We start from the raw sequence: 19,104 nt of genomic DNA on the forward strand, positions 1-19,104 counted from the left end.
AGAACAATGGTTGATCATTCATACCTTCTACAATGGACTCCATTATAACACCAAGATGAGCTTCGACGCTGCCACATGTGGCGCACTGATGAACAAACCTTATCCTGAAGCTTGTGACCTAATTGAGGATATGGCCCAAAACCATTACCAATGGGGAACTGAACGAGCATCAATAGATAAAAAGGAGACCCAAGGTGGAATACATGAGATAAGCTCTCTAGACATGATGCAGGCGAAAATGGACGCTTTAGCCCTTAGGATCAAACATATGTCTACAAACACTAACACCACAGTGGTAGTACATACAGAGTGCGAACTCTGTGGATCTAAAGGACACGAATCGGCAGAATGTAACCTTTTGAACGACCTGAACACCGACCAAGTGAATTACGCCCAAGGTAACCCATTTTCAAACACTTACAACCCTGGATGGAAGAATAATCCAAATTTCTCCTATAAAAACCAGAACCCTATCCAAAATCATGCACCTTAGAGACCGCAAGGTTATCAAGCCCAAAAACCAAATCAACCTATGCAAGTTGTGCCCCAGAAGTCTAACCTTGAGAAGATCATGGAGAGCTTTATATCGGGCCAGACTCCACAAAATAAAGAATTCCTAAACCAGAACATTCACGTAAACGAACTTATAACGCAATTAGGAACCAAGGTTGATCAGATAATCACTCACAACAAGATGCTTGAAACCCAGATCTCACAGGTAGCACAAAACCAAGCCCTACAAACTACACCTGGAGGCCAATTCCCTGGACAACCTCAACCAAACCCTCGAGGGCAAGCTAACGCTATCTCGTTATGAAGTGGGACTGCTTGCGAAGGGCCTCATAACCCAACAATGAGCGAGTCCAAAACTTCTAAAGAAAATATACCTACCAACCAAGAAGAGGAACCGGTAGAACCCGAGAAACAAACCGACTAGGAAGGAGAAGCCAAGGATAAAACTTACAAACCACCACCTCCGTACAAACCACCAATCCTATATCCGCAAAGACTTAAACAAACCATAGTCAACAACCAATATAATTTTTTTTATAAAAGTAATAGAAAAGCTTCATGTAGAGATTCCTTTTACCGAAGCCATCACCCAAATTCCCTCTTACGCAAAATTTCTCAAAGAAATCTTGACTAACAAGTGTAGGCTTGACGATCCCAAACCCTTGGAATGCAATTTTATTTTCGAGGATAAACTTTCTAAGAAGGAGAAAGACCCTGGTAGTTTTTCTATACCTTGCATTTTAGGGAGTCATGTGATCGACAAAGCTTTCCTAGACTTAGGAGCTAGTGTGAGTTTAATGCCCTTAGTTGTATGTAAAGGGTTAAACTTAGGAGAGTTACAACCAACTAAGATGTCCCTCCAATTAGCCGATAGGTCTGTTAAGTATCCTGTAGGCATTTTAGAAGACATCCCAGTTAGGATCGGTCGACTTTATATCCCAACATACTTTGTGGTCCTGGATATCAAAGAAGACGAAGATATCCCTATCCTTTTAGGTAGACCATTCTGATCAACAGCCGGAGCTATAATAGATGCCAAAAGAGGGAAATAAACCTTTGAAGTAGGGGATGAAAAGATCAAGTTCATTCTTCCAAAATTCCTGATGGCACCAATTCTAGGAGACGCATGTTATGTGATTGATATCATAGATGAGTGCATAAGAGAATTTGATTGAGGAGAACCCGAATGAAAAGGATGACGAGCTAGAGGAAACGGAACCTCACACTAACGAATGTCTGGATCTTACTCCAGACCTTTCACCAAATTCACAAAAACCAGCTCAAGAACTTAAGGAACTACCCAAGAACCTAAGATATGAGTTTCTGGATAAAGAAATGAACCGCCCAGTAATAGTTAGTGCCACCTTAAACCAAGACGAGACGAATCGACTCTTGAATGTTTTAAGAAGATACCCCTCTGCCTTAGGGTACAACATCTCTGATTTAAAAGGTATTAGCCATCCGTGTGTATGTATAGGATCTCACTAGAGGAGGATTCAAAACCTTCCAGAGAACATCAGAGACGAATCAACCCTGTAAAGAGCGAGGTAGTAAAGAAGGAAGTCCTTAAACTACTGGAAGCTGGTATAATCTATCAAATTTCTGATAGTAAATGGGTAAGTCCTGTACATGTGGTACCCAAAAAGGGAGGCATCACAGTTGTGCAGAACGAGAAGGGCGAGCATGCAGCTAAACGCATAGAAGGAGGATGGCGGATGTGCATAGATTATAGGAAGCTCAATAAGGCAACTAGGAAAGACCATTTACCCTTTCCATTCATAGATCAAATGCTGGAGCGCCTTGCTAGACACTCTTCGAGGATCAAGAGAAAACAACCTTTACCTGTCCTTACGAAACGTTTGCTTACAGACTAGTGCCGTTTGGACTCTGTAATGCGCCATCTACTTTCCAACGTTGTATGATGTCAATCTTCGCAGATTATCTCAACATAATCATGGAAGTATTCATGGACGACTTCTCGGTGTGTGGATTAGACTTTGAAGATTGCCTTATTAACCTTGAGAAAATCCTAGAGAGATGCGTAGAAGTTAACCTTGTGTTAAACTGGGAGAAGTGCCACTTTATGGTTAAAGAAGGCATTGTGTTAGGACATATAATATCTGAAAGAGGCATTGAGGTCGATAAAGCAAACATAGAAGTTATAGAAAACCTTAACCCTCCTAAGACAGTTAGAGAAGTCCGTAGTTTCCTTGGGCACGCCGACTTCTACCGATGCTTCATAAAAGACTTCTCTAAAATAACAAAACCCCTGACCGGCCTTCTGATGAAAGACATTGAATTCATTTTCGATGAAAAATGCATCGAAGCCTTTAACCGTTTAAAATAAGCATTAATTTCAGCATCCATTCTACAAACTATGGATTGGACTAAACCCTTCGAAATAATGTGTGATGCTAGCGATTTCGCTATAGGAGTTGTTTTAGGGCAAAGAAAAGATAAGAAACTACACTTAATATATTACGCTAGTAGAACCCTAGATGCCGCTCAATTAAATTATACAACAACAGAGAAGGAACTCCTAGCTGTAGTTTTCGCAATCGATACATTTAGGTCTTATCTTGTAGGATCTAAGATTATAGTCTATACAGACCATGCAGCTATCAGTTACCTTCTAAGCAAAAAGGATGCAAAACCTAGATTACTCAGGTGGATCCTTTTGCTACAAGAATTCTCCTTAGATATTAGAGACAAAAAAGGAACAGAAAACGTAGTTGCTGACCATCTTTCCAGACTAGAGCATTTGAAGCCAGATCGTTTACCTATAAATGATGACTTCACCTATGACAGAGTGATAGCTAAGATAGATACTGCTCCCCTTGAGCCTGATAGAGACAACTTTGGGACGATTTCAAAAATTAGCAGAGTACCATGGTACGCTGATTTTGTGAACTATCTAGCCGCTGATATCATACCACATGACCTCAACTATCAACAGAAGAAGAAGTTCTTTAAAGATATAAGACACTTCTATTGGGACGAACCACTCCTTTTCAAAAGAGGAACTAATAACATATTTCGAAGTTGCATCTCGGAAGAAGAAGTCAGAAACATCATAGAGCAATGTCACTCTTCACCCTATGGTAGATATTCAAGCACATCAAAGACATACGCTAAGATCCTTCAAGATGGTCTTTATTGGCCAACATTATGGTGTGATGTCCATACTTATTTTGTCCAATGTGACCGGTGCCAGCACGCTGGAAACATCTCAAGATGTGACGATATGCCTTTGAAGAACATCCAAGAAGTAGAACTATTTGACGTTTGGGGTATTGATTTCATGGGACCTTTTCCAACTTCGTTGGGAAACAAATACATTTTGGTAGCCGTTGACTATGTGTCCAAGTGGATAGAAGATATAGCTGCACCCACCAACGACACAAGAGTAGTCATCAAGATGTTAAAGAATAATATCTTTCCCAGATTTGGAGTGCCACGACTTGTCATAAGTGATGGTGGATCACATTTTATATCTAGGATATTTAATAAACTCTTAAGGAAATATGGAGTGAAACACAGGGTAGCAACACCATATCACCCCCAGACTAATGGTCAAGTGGAAGTATCTAACAAAGAGATTAAGTAGATCTTGGAGAAAACTGTATCAATATCCAGAAAGGATTGGTCTGAAAAGCTAATAGAAGCACTGTGGGCTTACAAAACTGCTTACAAAACCCCTATTGGAACTACACCATACCAGTTGGTCTACGGGAAGTCATGCCACTTACCTTTTGAACTCAAGCACAAGGCATATTGGGCCATCAAGACCCTAAATTTGGATTACCTAACATCTGGCAAGAAGTGAATCCTTGATATTCACAAATTGGAGGAACTCCGCCAGAACGCTTACGAGAATGCTGTTATATACAAAGAAAAAACCAAAGCTTGGCACGACAAAAGGATTGTGAAAAAGGAATTTAATATAGGCGACTTTGTTCTTCTCTTCAATTCGAGATTACGACTTTTTCCAGGAAAGCTGCGTTCGAGATGGACAGACCCCTTTGAGGTTTCTAAAATCCTAAAATCTAGAGCAGTTGAAATTTGGAACAACTCCTGTAATCTGTTTGTGGTAAATGGACAAAGACTGAAGCAATACCAAGGAGGTGACATCCCCACAGAATGTCATGACCAAACCCTGATCGACCCTCTAGTTCTTACCTCTAACATATAAAGTTCGAATCGTCAAGCTAACGACTTTAAACAAGCGCTGCATGGGAGGCAACCCATGATTTCTTTTCCTTTACTTTTACTATTTTCAATTTATATTTTTTATCTTTTATATATATATATATATATATATATATATATATATATATATATATATATATATATATATATATATATATATATATATATATATATATATATATATATATATATATATATATATATATATATATATATATATATATATATAATATATATATATATATATATATATATATATATATATATATATATATAGATATATAGAGAGAGAGAGAGAGAGAGAGAGAGAGAGAGAGAGAGAGAGAGAGAGAGAGAGAGAGAGAGAGAGAGAGAGACTAACAGTTATGATATTTGCGATTTTAGGTGTCCTCTATTTCTAATCTAACTTTTCAGGAATGGAGAATATCAACATTATGCCAGTAATCTTTCGTGACCCATTTCAAGAGCAGCGCTACGCCATGCTTTCACAACGCCCAATGCTGCCCACCAGATATCCCGACTTGAGCTGCATGGAGGCATTGGGCATTGAGCCTAGTGTTAGGCATTTGTGCAATCAGTTGCAGTGGGATGAATATACTGATGCTATTCATGTGACTTACAAGAACCTGACTTTGGATTTCCTGAGCTCGCTTACCTACGAGCCCTATGTTGGTCACACCAGTGATGGTGGATACATTAATTTCAGGTTGTTTGGGGTAGAGTACACCTTCAACCACAAGCGTTTCGATGACTTGCTTGGTTTTCAGACTGCCTATGATGCTTCATCTGAGCTCCCCATGAGCTATTTCCTGAGCCGAGACGTTGAGAAGTTTTAGAGTGATATTACATGTGGAGGTAGTCCTGACCCTTCCACCCAAATCTCTAACAAGATTCACAACCCTTCTTTCAGATACTTTCAGATGATCATTGCCCACACCTTCCTGGGGAAGAGTGACCCTGATACGCATGTGAGTGCTGAAAAGATCTTCTTCATGTACTATACCACTCAGTCACGCCCAGTAGATTGTGGAGCTTTCCTAATCGAGAGTCTATATCTTAATGCTCGCTCTGCTGTGAGCCCTATGTAAGAAGAAAAATTGTTCTACAACAGATTCCTTGATTTTGATGATAACAAAGGATGAAACCAAAAATGGCACCCTAACGAAAAGTTTCTAAGTGTGCAGGATTCTAAAGAAAGAAGGAAGAAATCTGATGACATCATCAGATACAAAACCAGATCAGATACAAATTATCAAATGATCAAAAGCATCTGAAGTGGAAACACGTTCAAGAAAGTCTAACTCTGAACAAAACAGCAAGTATCAGAAGCATCTGAACAAGAAGTAAGCTCTAGATGTTCTGGCTCTGAACAACGCTATCTCTAAATTCCAGAACTTATCAGCGCTATCTGAAGAATCCATCAGAACTCAAAAGAGATCAACATCAGAAGCAAGACTCCAAGACTCTCAGATACACAAAGACTCTGATCATAAAATTGCTAATTATGAAAGAGTAACGTTAAAGTCAAGTAAAGATTTGCAAATGGATTTCCTAATACAAAAAGAGACGTTAATCTCCAATTTCAATAAAGAAGATACTATATGTGGTAAGTAGTCATTTCAAGAAGAGAAAGTTATCCTGCAGAAGCTATTTAAGTGATGGCGTAAATTCATCTTATTACTCATCAGTTTCAACTGCTACCTCACTGATCTATATAAAGGACTGCAAATCAACATTCAGCACACACACATACAAGCAGAAATTATACTGAAACATCAACGCACAAGAAAACATTCTTGCTCTCTAAATCTTCACGAAGCTTTTGCTTATAACGTGAATCACTTTGTTCTTACTATTGTAATATTAGCTTATCTTAGAAGCACTCTAGATTACATAAATCTTTCATCTATTGATTGTTTATTTCCTCAAGTGACTCTGTGTAGTCTGTATACTTGAGAGGACTAAGAGATCCTTCTCTTAGACGTTGTTTGTAATCTTTCAAGATTAGTGGATTAAGTCCTTGTTGAAGGCGAAATCACCTTGGCCGGGTGGACTGGAGTAGCTTTGTGTTATAAGCGAACTAGTATAAAATCATTGTGTGGTTTTCATTTTGAAAAAGCGCTTATTTTTCAAAACAATTCAAACCCCCCCTTTCTTGTTTTTCTCACCTTCAATTGGTATCAGAGCTCCAGCTCTGTTATTGATTTTCTAATCAAACACTTAACAGTGTAGAGAGATCCAGAAAGAGAAAAACTATGGCCCACACAAATGAAAAGGATAGTTACAATGCTAAGCCTCCTGTCTTTGATGGAGAGAAATTCGATTACTGGAAAGATAGAATTGAAAGTTTCTTTCTAGGCTATGATGCTGAACTCTGGGACATTGTCACAGATGGATACAAACCTCCTGTCACAGAGGATGGAGCTGAAGTTCCCAGAAGTAAAATGTCAGATGATCAGAAACGAGTTTTCAAGAATCATCACAAGGCCAGAACCATACTCCTAAATGCTATATCTTACAACGAGTATGAAAAGATCACCAACAGAGAGACAGCCAAAGATATACTTGACTCTCTGAAGATGACTCATGAAGGAAACTCCCAAGTCAAAGAGACGAAGGCTCTGGCGCTTATCCAGAAATATGAAGCCTTCAAAATGGAAGAAGACGAAGCTATAGAGGCTATTATTTCTAGATTCCAAACTCTTATTGCAGGTCTCAAGGTGCTAGACAAAGGATACACAACTGCAGATCATGTTAAGAAGATAGTCAGAAGTCTGCCAAAGAAATGGAGACCTATGGTTACTGCTCTGAAGCTGTCAAAGGGTCTGAACAATATCAGCCTTGAAGAACTTGTCAGTTCTCTCAGAAGCCATGAGATAGAACTAGAGGAGGATGAGCCTCAGAAAAAGAACAAGTCCGTAGCGCTAAAGTCCAGATCTGAAAGACGGAAACCTGACAGAACCAAAGCTCTCCAGGCAGAAACTGAAGATACTGACGACTCTGAACCAGAAGACTCTGATGATGAAGAAGAGTTGTCCCTACTAACCAGAAGAGTTAAGCAACTCTGGAAAAAGAGGAACAACAACTTCAGAAGACCAAGACCCAGAGGGGATCGATCAGAGTCAATTTCAAAAGGTAAAGCTAACAAAGATATTACCTGTTATGAATGTAAAGAAACAGGTCATTACAGGAATGAATGCCCCAAGCTAAAGAAAGACAACTCTAGAAAAGAAAGCTTCAAGAAAAATACCTTCAAGACAAAGAAAGGACTGATGGCTACCTGGGATGATAGTGAATCTGGATCATCAGAATCTGACTCTGATGAACAGGCCAACGTGGCACTTATGGCTACCACATCCAGTAGCTCAGATGAAGAATCTGAAGAGGTATTCTCTGAACTTTCTCGATCTGATTTAGAATCATGCTTGTCAGAAACTCTTAGCTCTTATCAGAAATTAAAACAAAAAATTAAAAACATTAAAGGCTGTCTTAAAGCTAAATTTGAAGAATGTAGTGAACTTGAGATAACAATTCTAGCACGAGAAGATACAATCAGATCTTTAACGTTAGAAAGAGATGGAGCAAAAACAAAAAGCTCAGAATTAGAAGAAGCGTTGTCTCAAGCACCACAAACTTCAAATAAAATAATTTATAAATACGAAGAAGCCTTTCAAGAATTTCTGAAAAATGGGATAGATAGGAGTATTATGGCATCCATGATTTATGGAGTTAGTCAGAACAATAAAAAGGGAATTGGGTATGATCCTAAGGAAGATAAAACTTCTATCAGTAACCAACTTAAGTCTCCCTTTTCATATCACTATACACACACACAAGAACAAAAATTTAAAAATGCTAGAAAACCCAAAGTTATAAGAAACTCTGGGAAAACTAATCTGAAAAGACCCAAGAGATTCTGGGTACCAAAGGATAAGATTGTCTATGTTGCAGATATCCTATGCAGCAAAGTTCAGACACCAGTCATGGTACCTGGACTCTGGATGCTCGCGACACATAACGGGAAGAAAGTCTATGTTCCAAAGTCTGGAACTTAAAGACGCTGGATTTGTAGGCTTCGGAGGAGATCAGAAAGGAAGGATCAGAGGCTCCGGAACTATTGGTAATGGTACTCTTCCCTCTATATCTGATGTCCTTTACGTAGAAGGATTGATGCATAACTTGTTATCCATAAGTCAATTAAGTGATAACGGGTATGATGTAATTTTTAATCAAAAAACATGTAAAGCCATTAATCAGAATGATGGCTCTGTCCTTTTCACAGGCAAGAGGAAAAACAACATTTATAAAATTAATCTTTCTGATTTAAAAGAACAAAATGTTAAATGTCTGATGTCAGTTCATGAGGAGCAATGGGTATGGCATAGACGCTTGGGCCACATTAGCATGAGGAAACTTTCTCAGCTAACTAAACTCGAGTTAGTCAGAGGCCTACCTAAACTGAAGTTTTCTTCAGATGCTCTGTGTGAAGCATGTCAGAAAGGAAAATTGACTATGGCTCCTATTTTGATTTTACCGGATCCGTTAGAAACTTTCGTTGTGTATTGTGATGCTTCTTTGTTGGTTTTGGGAGGTGTTCTGATGCAAAAAGGGCAAGTGGTAGCTTATGCTTCAAGGCAACTTAAAGTTCATGAGAGGAATTATCCGATGCATGATTTAGAGTTGGCCGCCGTTGTGTTTGTGTTGAAGCTTTGGAGACATTATTTGTTTGGATTGCGATTTGACGTGTTTAGTGATCACAAGAGTTTGAAGTACTTGTTCGATCAGAAGGAATTGAATATGAGGCAAAGGAGATGGTTGTATTTCTTGAAAGATTATGATATTGGTTTGAATTATCATCCTGGAAAGGCGAATGTTGTAGCCGATGCATTGAGTAGGAAGTCATTGCACATGTCTATGTTGATGATTCGAGAGTTTGAATTGTTGGAGCAATTTAGAGATTCGAGTTTGGTTTGTGAAGCGACGCCTTCGTGTGTTAAACTTGGTATGTTGAAGCTTACGTGTGGCATTATTGACGAGATTAGAGAAGGTCAGAAGTTAGATTTGAAATTAGTCGATGTTATGACATTGATTAATCAAGGCAAAGGTGGTGACTTTCGGATTGATGAGAATGGTATCATGAGGTGTCATGATCGAGTTTGTGTTCCGAACGTTGCGGATTTGAGAAAGAGGATTCTCGAGGAAGGGCATAGAAGTGGTCTGAGTATTCATCCTAGAGCTACTAAAATGTATCAAGACTTGAGAAAGATGTTTTGGTGGCAAGGTATGAAGAAGGATGTAGCGGAATTTGTGTATTCATGTTTGACTTGTCAAAAGTCAAAGTTTGAACATCAAAAGTTGTCTGGTTTGATGAAACCGTTATCTATTCCCGAGTGGAAGTGGGATAGTATCTTTATGGATTTTGTTTCGGGCTTGCCGAGAACAGTGAGTAATTGTGAGGCGATTTGGGTCGTTGTGGACAGGTTGACGAAATATGCTCATTTTATTCCGATGAGGATGGATTATTCGATGGAGAGACTTGCTAAGTTGTACATCGAGAGGATTGTGTGTTTGCATGGGATTCCGTCGAGCATTGTTTCAGATAGAGATCCAAGGTTCACTTCGAGATTTTGGAAAGGTTTGCAAATTGCGTTGGGTACGAAGTTGCGTTTGAGTTCGGCATATCATCCGCAAACTGATGGTCAAACGGAGAGGACTATTCAGTCACTTGATGATCTTTTGAGGTCTTGTGTTTTGGAACAAGGAGGAAATTGGGATAGTTTCTTGCCTTTGATCGAGTTTACGTACAACAATAGTTTCTATTCGAGTATTGGAATGGCACCTTTTGAGGCTCTTTATGGCAGAAGGTGTAGAACTCCTTTATGTTGGCACGAATCGGGAGAGAGTGCTGTGGTTGGACCCGAATTGATTCAAGAGACTACGGATAAGATTAAGATGATTCAAGAGAAGATGAAGGCTTCTCAGAGTCGTCAAAAGAGTTACCATGATAAGAGGAGGAAAGCTCTTGAGTTTGAGAAAGATGAGCATGTGTTTCTTCGAGTTACGCCAATAACGAGTCTTGGTAGAGCTTTGAAGTCACGTAAGTTGACGCCGCGTTTCATTGGTCCTTATCAGATTTCCAAGAGTTTAGGTGAAGTGGCATATCGGATTGTATTACCACCATCACTTTCTAATCTTCATGATGTGTTCCATGTGTCTCAATTGAGGAGGTACATTGCTGATCTATCGCATGTTGTCCCATTAGATGATGTTCAAGTGCGGGATAATTTGACGATTGATACATCACCAATGCGAATTGAGGATCGAGAAGTGAAGAAACTTCGTGGTAAGGAGATTGCGTTGGTGAAAGTGATATGGGGTGGAGCCGCCAATGGCAATATTACTTGGGAACTCGAGGATAAGATGAAGGAATCATATCCGGAGTTGTTCGTTTGAGGTATTTTCAAGGCCGAAAATCTTTTAAGTGGGGGAGAGTTGTAACAACCTAATTTTAGTAATTATTTCTTATATTATTATTATTATATTTTATTTTAATTATTTGGAGTGTTAACTAATTAATTGGTTGTTAGGTAGTATAATAATTGATTATATTAATTAATTTGGTGTGTTAATTAATTATTTAGTTGATATGAGATATAATGAATAATTGAATTAATTAACTTGGTGTGCATATTGTGTTGGTTTAATTTATTTGAATTAAATAGAGATAAAAGCGTTAACCGGTTAACCGGTTACATAAAAGCGTTAACCGGTTAACACTGTTGAAAAATGAAAAATTGAGATTTTAAAGGTTGTATTCATTTTGAAATGAAATCTATGTGTGTGTTTTGATAATTAGCCTATATTTGTGAATGATATATTGTTATGAATGTGTATATGTACCATTGGTGGATAATTCATAGAGTTGAATTATGGTGATATGTGGAATGTTAAGATGGTAGAGATGATCTTAATTTGCATATGTGTTGGTATTTGTACATTCATTCATGGCATGGCCGGCTTCATGGTGGAAGCGGTGAAACTGTGGGTTCACATGGTAATAGACGTTGATCCTTAATTGGAAATAGGCATAGCAGACGTTGATCCTTAATTGGAAATAGACGTAGTGGCATGGATTCTAGATATTGAATCGGAAAACGGTGAAACTGTGGGTTCACATATACGTTGATCCTTAATTGGAAATAGGCGTAGCAGACGTTGATCCTTAATTGGAAATAGACGTAGTGACTTGGATTCTAGATATTGAATCGGAAAGCGGTGAAACTGTGGGTTCACATAGACGTTGATCCTTGAATGGAAATAGGCGTAGCAGACGTTGATCCTTAATTGGAAATAGACATAGTGGCTTTGATCTTGTTCGGATCGGAAGCGTGGCTTGGATTCTAGATATTAAATCGGAAAGCGGTGAAACGTTGGGTTCACATTGCGGTACCACATGCATAGAGTCACATGTCTTGTATTGAGTCACATTAGAGTTATGTGATAATTGAATGTGTGCACTGATGTGATTGTGAGGTGTGTATGAGATATGTTAATTGAATTTGGTGATGTTTGGATACATAATTTGGCAAAATATATGATTATGTGATAATTGTAGTTATGTGTATAATTGGGAATATAATATTGGATTCGAATATTATACTCCTTGAGTTTTGATGAATGTTTGAAACATGTGAAATAAATGTTGGTTAATATTATTGACATGGTTATACAAGGTGTGATGAATTCCGTTAATTGTTGATTTAATCATTGTGTTTTATTATACTTCTTCATAATGATTTGAATTCTCACCCTTCTGTTTGAATGTTGCTTTACATGGCATCGTGCAGATACTCAAGAGTAGTATTGCTGAAGTATGTGGAAGGTAGCTCATTCGAGATTTAGCCGGGGAACTTCCGTGTTTTAGCTTAGAGACTAGGTAATGAGTCAATGATCTGGTCATGTAACACGGGGTAGATTAGTAGTATTGAACTCGTATCCTATTTGGATAAGTATTATGTTACTACTTGTGAACATGCCTATTTGAAATTGCTGTTGAGAGGCCATAGTGCCAAAGATTCTGGTTATGGTTTTATTTTATCTTGAGGAGATTATTGAGAGATGATCATGGTATGTGACATGGATCATTTTATGAAATACATGAGTTTTCATTATTTTCCGCTGCTAACGCATATTCTTGAATATTCATGATAATTGGAATGTGTTATTTTAAATGACCATGTCTATTGTATATTGATGATGAATGATGTTGGTTTTTGAAAGTTTTTAGTTTTTGAAAACGTCGATGTGACTCCCTTTTGTTTATATGCGTGCTTATTTACTCTGATTATATGTTAATTATTTTGGGGTAGAAAAAGGGTGTTACATTAGTGGTATCAACATTTAAAAGTTTTTATCCAACTAGCCGACACCTTTAAATCTGACGGCGCTTCACCCGATGCAATCCGTTTAAGATTATTTCCTTTCTCCCTCAGGGATAGAGCACATTCATGGTTAGATTTACTTCCAGTTAACTCAATAACTACTTGGGAAGACCTTAGGAGAGTATTCCTTGCTAGATATTTCCCCTTAGTAAGACTGTTGTTCTTCGAAACCAAATAACTAGATTTGCTCAAAACCAAGGAGAATCGCTTTTCGAAGCTAGGGAGAGATATAAAGAGCTATTAAGAGTCTTCCCACACCATGGCCTAGAACAATGGTTGATCATTCATACCTTCTACAATGGACTCCATTATAACACCAAGATGAGCTTCGACGCTGCCACATGTGGCGCACTGATGAACAAACCTTATCCTGAAGCTTGTGACCTAATTGAGGATATGGCCCAAAACCATTACCAATGGGGAACTGAACGAGCATCAATAGATAAAAAGGAGACCCAAGGTGGAATACATGAGATAAGCTCTCTAGACATGATGCAGGCGAAAATGGACGCTTTAGCCCTTAGGATCAAACATATGTCTACAAACACTAACACCACAGTGGTAGTACATACAGAGTGCGAACTCTGTGGATCTAAAGGACACGAATCGGCAGAATGTAACCTTTTGAACGACCTGAACACCGACCAAGTGAATTACGCCCAAGGTAACCCATTTTCAAACACTTACAACCCTGGATGGAAGAATAATCCAAATTTCTCCTATAAAAACCAGAACCCTATCCAAAATCATGCACCTTAGAGACCGCAAGGTTATCAAGCCCAAAAACCAAATCAACCTATGCAAGTTGTGCCCCAGAAGTCTAACCTTGAGAAGATCATGGAGAGCTTTATATCGGGCCAGACTCCACAAAATAAAGAATTCCTAAACCAGAACATTCACGTAAACGAACTTATAACGCAATTAGGAACCAAGGTTGATCAGATAATCACTCACAACAAGATGCTTGAAACCCAGATCTCACAGGTAGCACAAAACCAAGCCCTACAAACTACACCTGGAGGCCAATTCCCTGGACAACCTCAACCAAACCCTCGAGGGCAAGCTAACGCTATCTCGTTATGAAGTGGGACTGCTTGCGAAGGGCCTCATAACCCAACAATGAGCGAGTCCAAAACTTCTAAAGAAAATATACCTACCAACCAAGAAGAGGAACCGGTAGAACCCGAGAAACAAACCGACTAGGAAGGAGAAGCCAAGGATAAAACTTACAAACCACCACCTCCGTACAAACCACCAATCCTATATCCGCAAAGACTTAAACAAACCATAGTCAACAACCAATATAATTTTTTTTATAAAAGTAATAGAAAAGCTTCATGTAGAGATTCCTTTTACCGAAGCCATCACCCAAATTCCCTCTTACGCAAAATTTCTCAAAGAAATCTTGACTAACAAGTGTAGGCTTGACGATCCCAAACCCTTGGAATGCAATTTTATTTTCGAGGATAAACTTTCTAAGAAGGAGAAAGACCCTGGTAGTTTTTCTATACCTTGCATTTTAGGGAGTCATGTGATCGACAAAGCTTTCCTAGACTTAGGAGCTAGTGTGAGTTTAATGCCCTTAGTTGTATGTAAAGGGTTAAACTTAGGAGAGTTACAACCAACTAAGATGTCCCTCCAATTAGCCGATAGGTCTGTTAAGTATCCTGTAGGCATTTTAGAAGACATCCCAGTTAGGATCGGTCGACTTTATATCCCAACATACTTTGTGGTCCTGGATATCAAAGAAGACGAAGATATCCCTATCCTTTTAGGTAGACCATTCTGATCAACAGCCGGAGCTATAATAGATGCCAAAAGAGGGAAATAAACCTTTGAAGTAGGGGATGAAAAGATCAAGTTCATTCTTCCAAAATTCCTGATGGCACCAATTCTAGGAGACGCATGTTATGTGATTGATATCATAGATGAGTGCATAAGAGAATTTGATTGAGGAGAACCCGAATGAAAAGGATGACGAGCTAGAGGAAACGGAACCTCACACTAACGAATGTCTGGATCTTACTCCAGACCTTTCACCAAATTCACAAAAACCAGCTCAAGAACTTAAGGAACTACCCAAGAACCTAAGATATGAGTTTCTGGATAAAGAAATGAACCGCCCAGTAATAGTTAGTGCCACCTTAAACCAAGACGAGACGAATCGACTCTTGAATGTTTTAAGAAGATACCCCTCTGCCTTAGGGTACAACATCTCTGATTTAAAAGGTATTAGCCCATCCGTGTGTATGTATAGGATCTCACTAGAGGAGGATTCAAAACCTTCCAGAGAACATCAGAGACGAATCAACCCTGTAAAGAGCGAGGTAGTAAAGAAGGAAGTCCTTAAACTACTGGAAGCTGGTATAATCTATCAAATTTCTGATAGTAAATGGGTAAGTCCTGTACATGTGGTACCCAAAAAGGGAGGCATCACAGTTGTGCAGAACGAGAAGGGCGAGCATGCAGCTAAACGCATAGAAGGAGGATGGCGGATGTGCATAGATTATAGGAAGCTCAATAAGGCAACTAGGAAAGACCATTTACCCTTTCCATTCATAGATCAAATGCTGGAGCGCCTTGCTAGACACTCTTCGAGGATCAAGAGAAAACAACCTTTACCTGTCCTTACGAAACGTTTGCTTACAGACTAGTGCCGTTTGGACTCTGTAATGCGCCATCTACTTTCCAACGTTGTATGATGTCAATCTTCGCAGATTATCTCAACATAATCATGGAAGTATTCATGGACGACTTCTCGGTGTGTGGATTAGACTTTGAAGATTGCCTTATTAACCTTGAGAAAATCCTAGAGAGATGCGTAGAAGTTAACCTTGTGTTAAACTGGGAGAAGTGCCACTTTATGGTTAAAGAAGGCATTGTGTTAGGACATATAATATCTGAAAGAGGCATTGAGGTCGATAAAGCAAACATAGAAGTTATAGAAAACCTTAACCCTCCTAAGACAGTTAGAGAAGTCCGTAGTTTCCTTGGGCACGCCGACTTCTACCGATGCTTCATAAAAGACTTCTCTAAAATAACAAAACCCCTGACCGGCCTTCTGATGAAAGACATTGAATTCATTTTCGATGAAAAATGCATCGAAGCCTTTAACCGTTTAAAATAAGCATTAATTTCAGCATCCATTCTACAAACTATGGATTGGACTAAACCCTTCGAAATAATGTGTGATGCTAGCGATTTCGCTATAGGAGTTGTTTTAGGGCAAAGAAAAGATAAGAAACTACACTTAATATATTACGCTAGTAGAACCCTAGATGCCGCTCAATTAAATTATACAACAACAGAGAAGGAACTCCTAGCTGTAGTTTTCGCAATCGATACATTTAGGTCTTATCTTGTAGGATCTAAGATTATAGTCTATACAGACCATGCAGCTATCAGTTACCTTCTAAGCAAAAAGGATGCAAAACCTAGATTACTCAGGTGGATCCTTTTGCTACAAGAATTCTCCTTAGATATTAGAGACAAAAAAGGAACAGAAAACGTAGTTGCTGACCATCTTTCCAGACTAGAGCATTTGAAGCCAGATCGTTTACCTATAAATGATGACTTCACCTATGACAGAGTGATAGCTAAGATAGATACTGCTCCCCTTGAGCCTGATAGAGACAACTTTGGGACGATTTCAAAAATTAGCAGAGTACCATGGTACGCTGATTTTGTGAACTATCTAGCCGCTGATATCATACCACATGACCTCAACTATCAACAGAAGAAGAAGTTCTTTAAAGATATAAGACACTTCTATTGGGACGAACCACTCCTTTTCAAAAGAGGAACTAATAACATATTTCGAAGTTGCATCTCGGAAGAAGAAGTCAGAAACATCATAGAGCAATGTCACTCTTCACCCTATGGTAGATATTCAAGCACATCAAAGACATACGCTAAGATCCTTCAAGATGGTCTTTATTGGCCAACATTATGGTGTGATGTCCATACTTATTTTGTCCAATGTGACCGGTGCCAGCACGCTGGAAACATCTCAAGATGTGACGATATGCCTTTGAAGAACATCCAAGAAGTAGAACTATTTGACGTTTGGGGTATTGATTTCATGGGACCTTTTCCAACTTCGTTGGGAAACAAATACATTTTGGTAGCCGTTGACTATGTGTCCAAGTGGATAGAAGATATAGCTGCACCCACCAACGACACAAGAGTAGTCATCAAGATGTTAAAGAATAATATCTTTCCCAGATTTGGAGTGCCACGACTTGTCATAAGTGATGGTGGATCACATTTTATATCTAGGATATTTAATAAACTCTTAAGGAAATATGGAGTGAAACACAGGGTAGCAACACCATATCACCCCCAGACTAATGGTCAAGTGGAAGTATCTAACAAAGAGATTAAGTAGATCTTGGAGAAAACTGTATCAATATCCAGAAAGGATTGGTCTGAAAAGCTAATAGAAGCACTGTGGGCTTACAAAACTGCTTACAAAACCCCTATTGGAACTACACCATACCAGTTGGTCTACGGGAAGTCATGCCACTTACCTTTTGAACTCAAGCACAAGGCATATTGGGCCATCAAGACCCTAAATTTGGATTACCTAACATCTGGCAAGAAGTGAATCCTTGATATTCACAAATTGGAGGAACTCCGCCAGAACGCTTACGAGAATGCTGTTATATACAAAGAAAAAACCAAAGCTTGGCACGACAAAAGGATTGTGAAAAAGGAATTTAATATAGGCGACTTTGTTCTTCTCTTCAATTCGAGATTACGACTTTTTCCAGGAAAGCTGCGTTCGAGATGGACAGACCCCTTTGAGGTTTCTAAAATCCTAAAATCTAGAGCAGTTGAAATTTGGAATAACTCCTGTAATCTGTTTGTGGTAAATGGACAAAGACTGAAGCAATACCAAGGAGGTGACATCCCCACAGAATGTCATGACCAAACCCTGATCGACCCTCTAGTTCTTACCTCTAACATATAAAGTTCGAATCGTCAAGCTAACGACTTTAAACAAGCGCTGCATGGGAGGCAACCCATGATTTCTTTTCCTTTACTTTTACTATTTTCAATTTATATTTTTTATCTGTTATATATATATATATATATATATATATATATATATATAGAGAGAGAGAGAGAGAGAGAGAGAGAGAGAGAGAGAGAGAGAGAGAGAGAGAGAGAGAGAGAGAGAGAGAGAGAGAGAGAGAGAGAGAGAGAGAGAGAGAGAGAGAGAGAGAGAGAGAGAGAGAGAGAGAGAGAGAGACTAACAGTTATGATATTTGCGATTTTAGGTGTCCTCTATTTCTAATCTAACTTTTCAGGAATGGAGAATATCAACATTATGCCAGTAATCTTTCGTGACCCATTTCAAGAGCAGCGCTACGCCATGCTTTCACAACGCCCAATGCTGCCCACCAGATATCCCGACTTGAGCTGCATGGAGGCATTGGGCATTGAGCCTAGTGTTAGGCATTTGTGCAATCAGTTGCAGTGGGATGAATATACTGATGCTATTCATGTGACTTACAAGAACCTGACTTTGGATTTCCTGAGCTCGCTTACCTACGAGCCCTATGTTGGTCACACCAGTGATGGTGGATACATTAATTTCAGGTTGTTTGGGGTAGAGTACACCTTCAACCACAAGCGTTTCGATGACTTGCTTGGTTTTCAGACTGCCTATGATGCTTCATCTGAGCTCCCCATGAGCTATTTCCTGAGCCGAGACGTTGAGAAGTTTTAGAGTGATATTACATGTGGAGGTAGTCCTGACCCTTCCACCCAAATCTCTAACAAGATTCACAACCCTTCTTTCAGATACTTTCAGATGATCATTGCCCACACCTTCCTGGGGAAGAGTGACCCTGATACGCATGTGAGTGCTGAAAAGATCTTCTTCATGTACTATACCACTCAGTCACGCCCAGTAGATTGTGGAGCTTTCCTAATC

The 19,104-nt window shown here is 39.0% G+C and overlaps 1 non-coding gene across 1 annotated transcript; it reads right to left on the reverse strand.

The window, feature by feature from the left end:
* Nucleotides 1-13,322: 13,322 nt before the first annotated feature.
* On the reverse strand, nt 13,323-13,429 carry LOC127109417 (small nucleolar RNA R71). Its single transcript, XR_007796710.1, has one exon. It is a non-coding gene; the product is annotated as a small nucleolar RNA R71 (small nucleolar RNA).
* Nucleotides 13,430-19,104: the final 5,675 nt, after the last annotated feature.

Source organism: Lathyrus oleraceus, chromosome 7 (assembly GCF_024323335.1).
Source record: "Lathyrus oleraceus cultivar Zhongwan6 chromosome 7, CAAS_Psat_ZW6_1.0, whole genome shotgun sequence".
NCBI classification, from domain to species: Eukaryota; Viridiplantae; Streptophyta; class Magnoliopsida; order Fabales; family Fabaceae; genus Lathyrus; species Lathyrus oleraceus.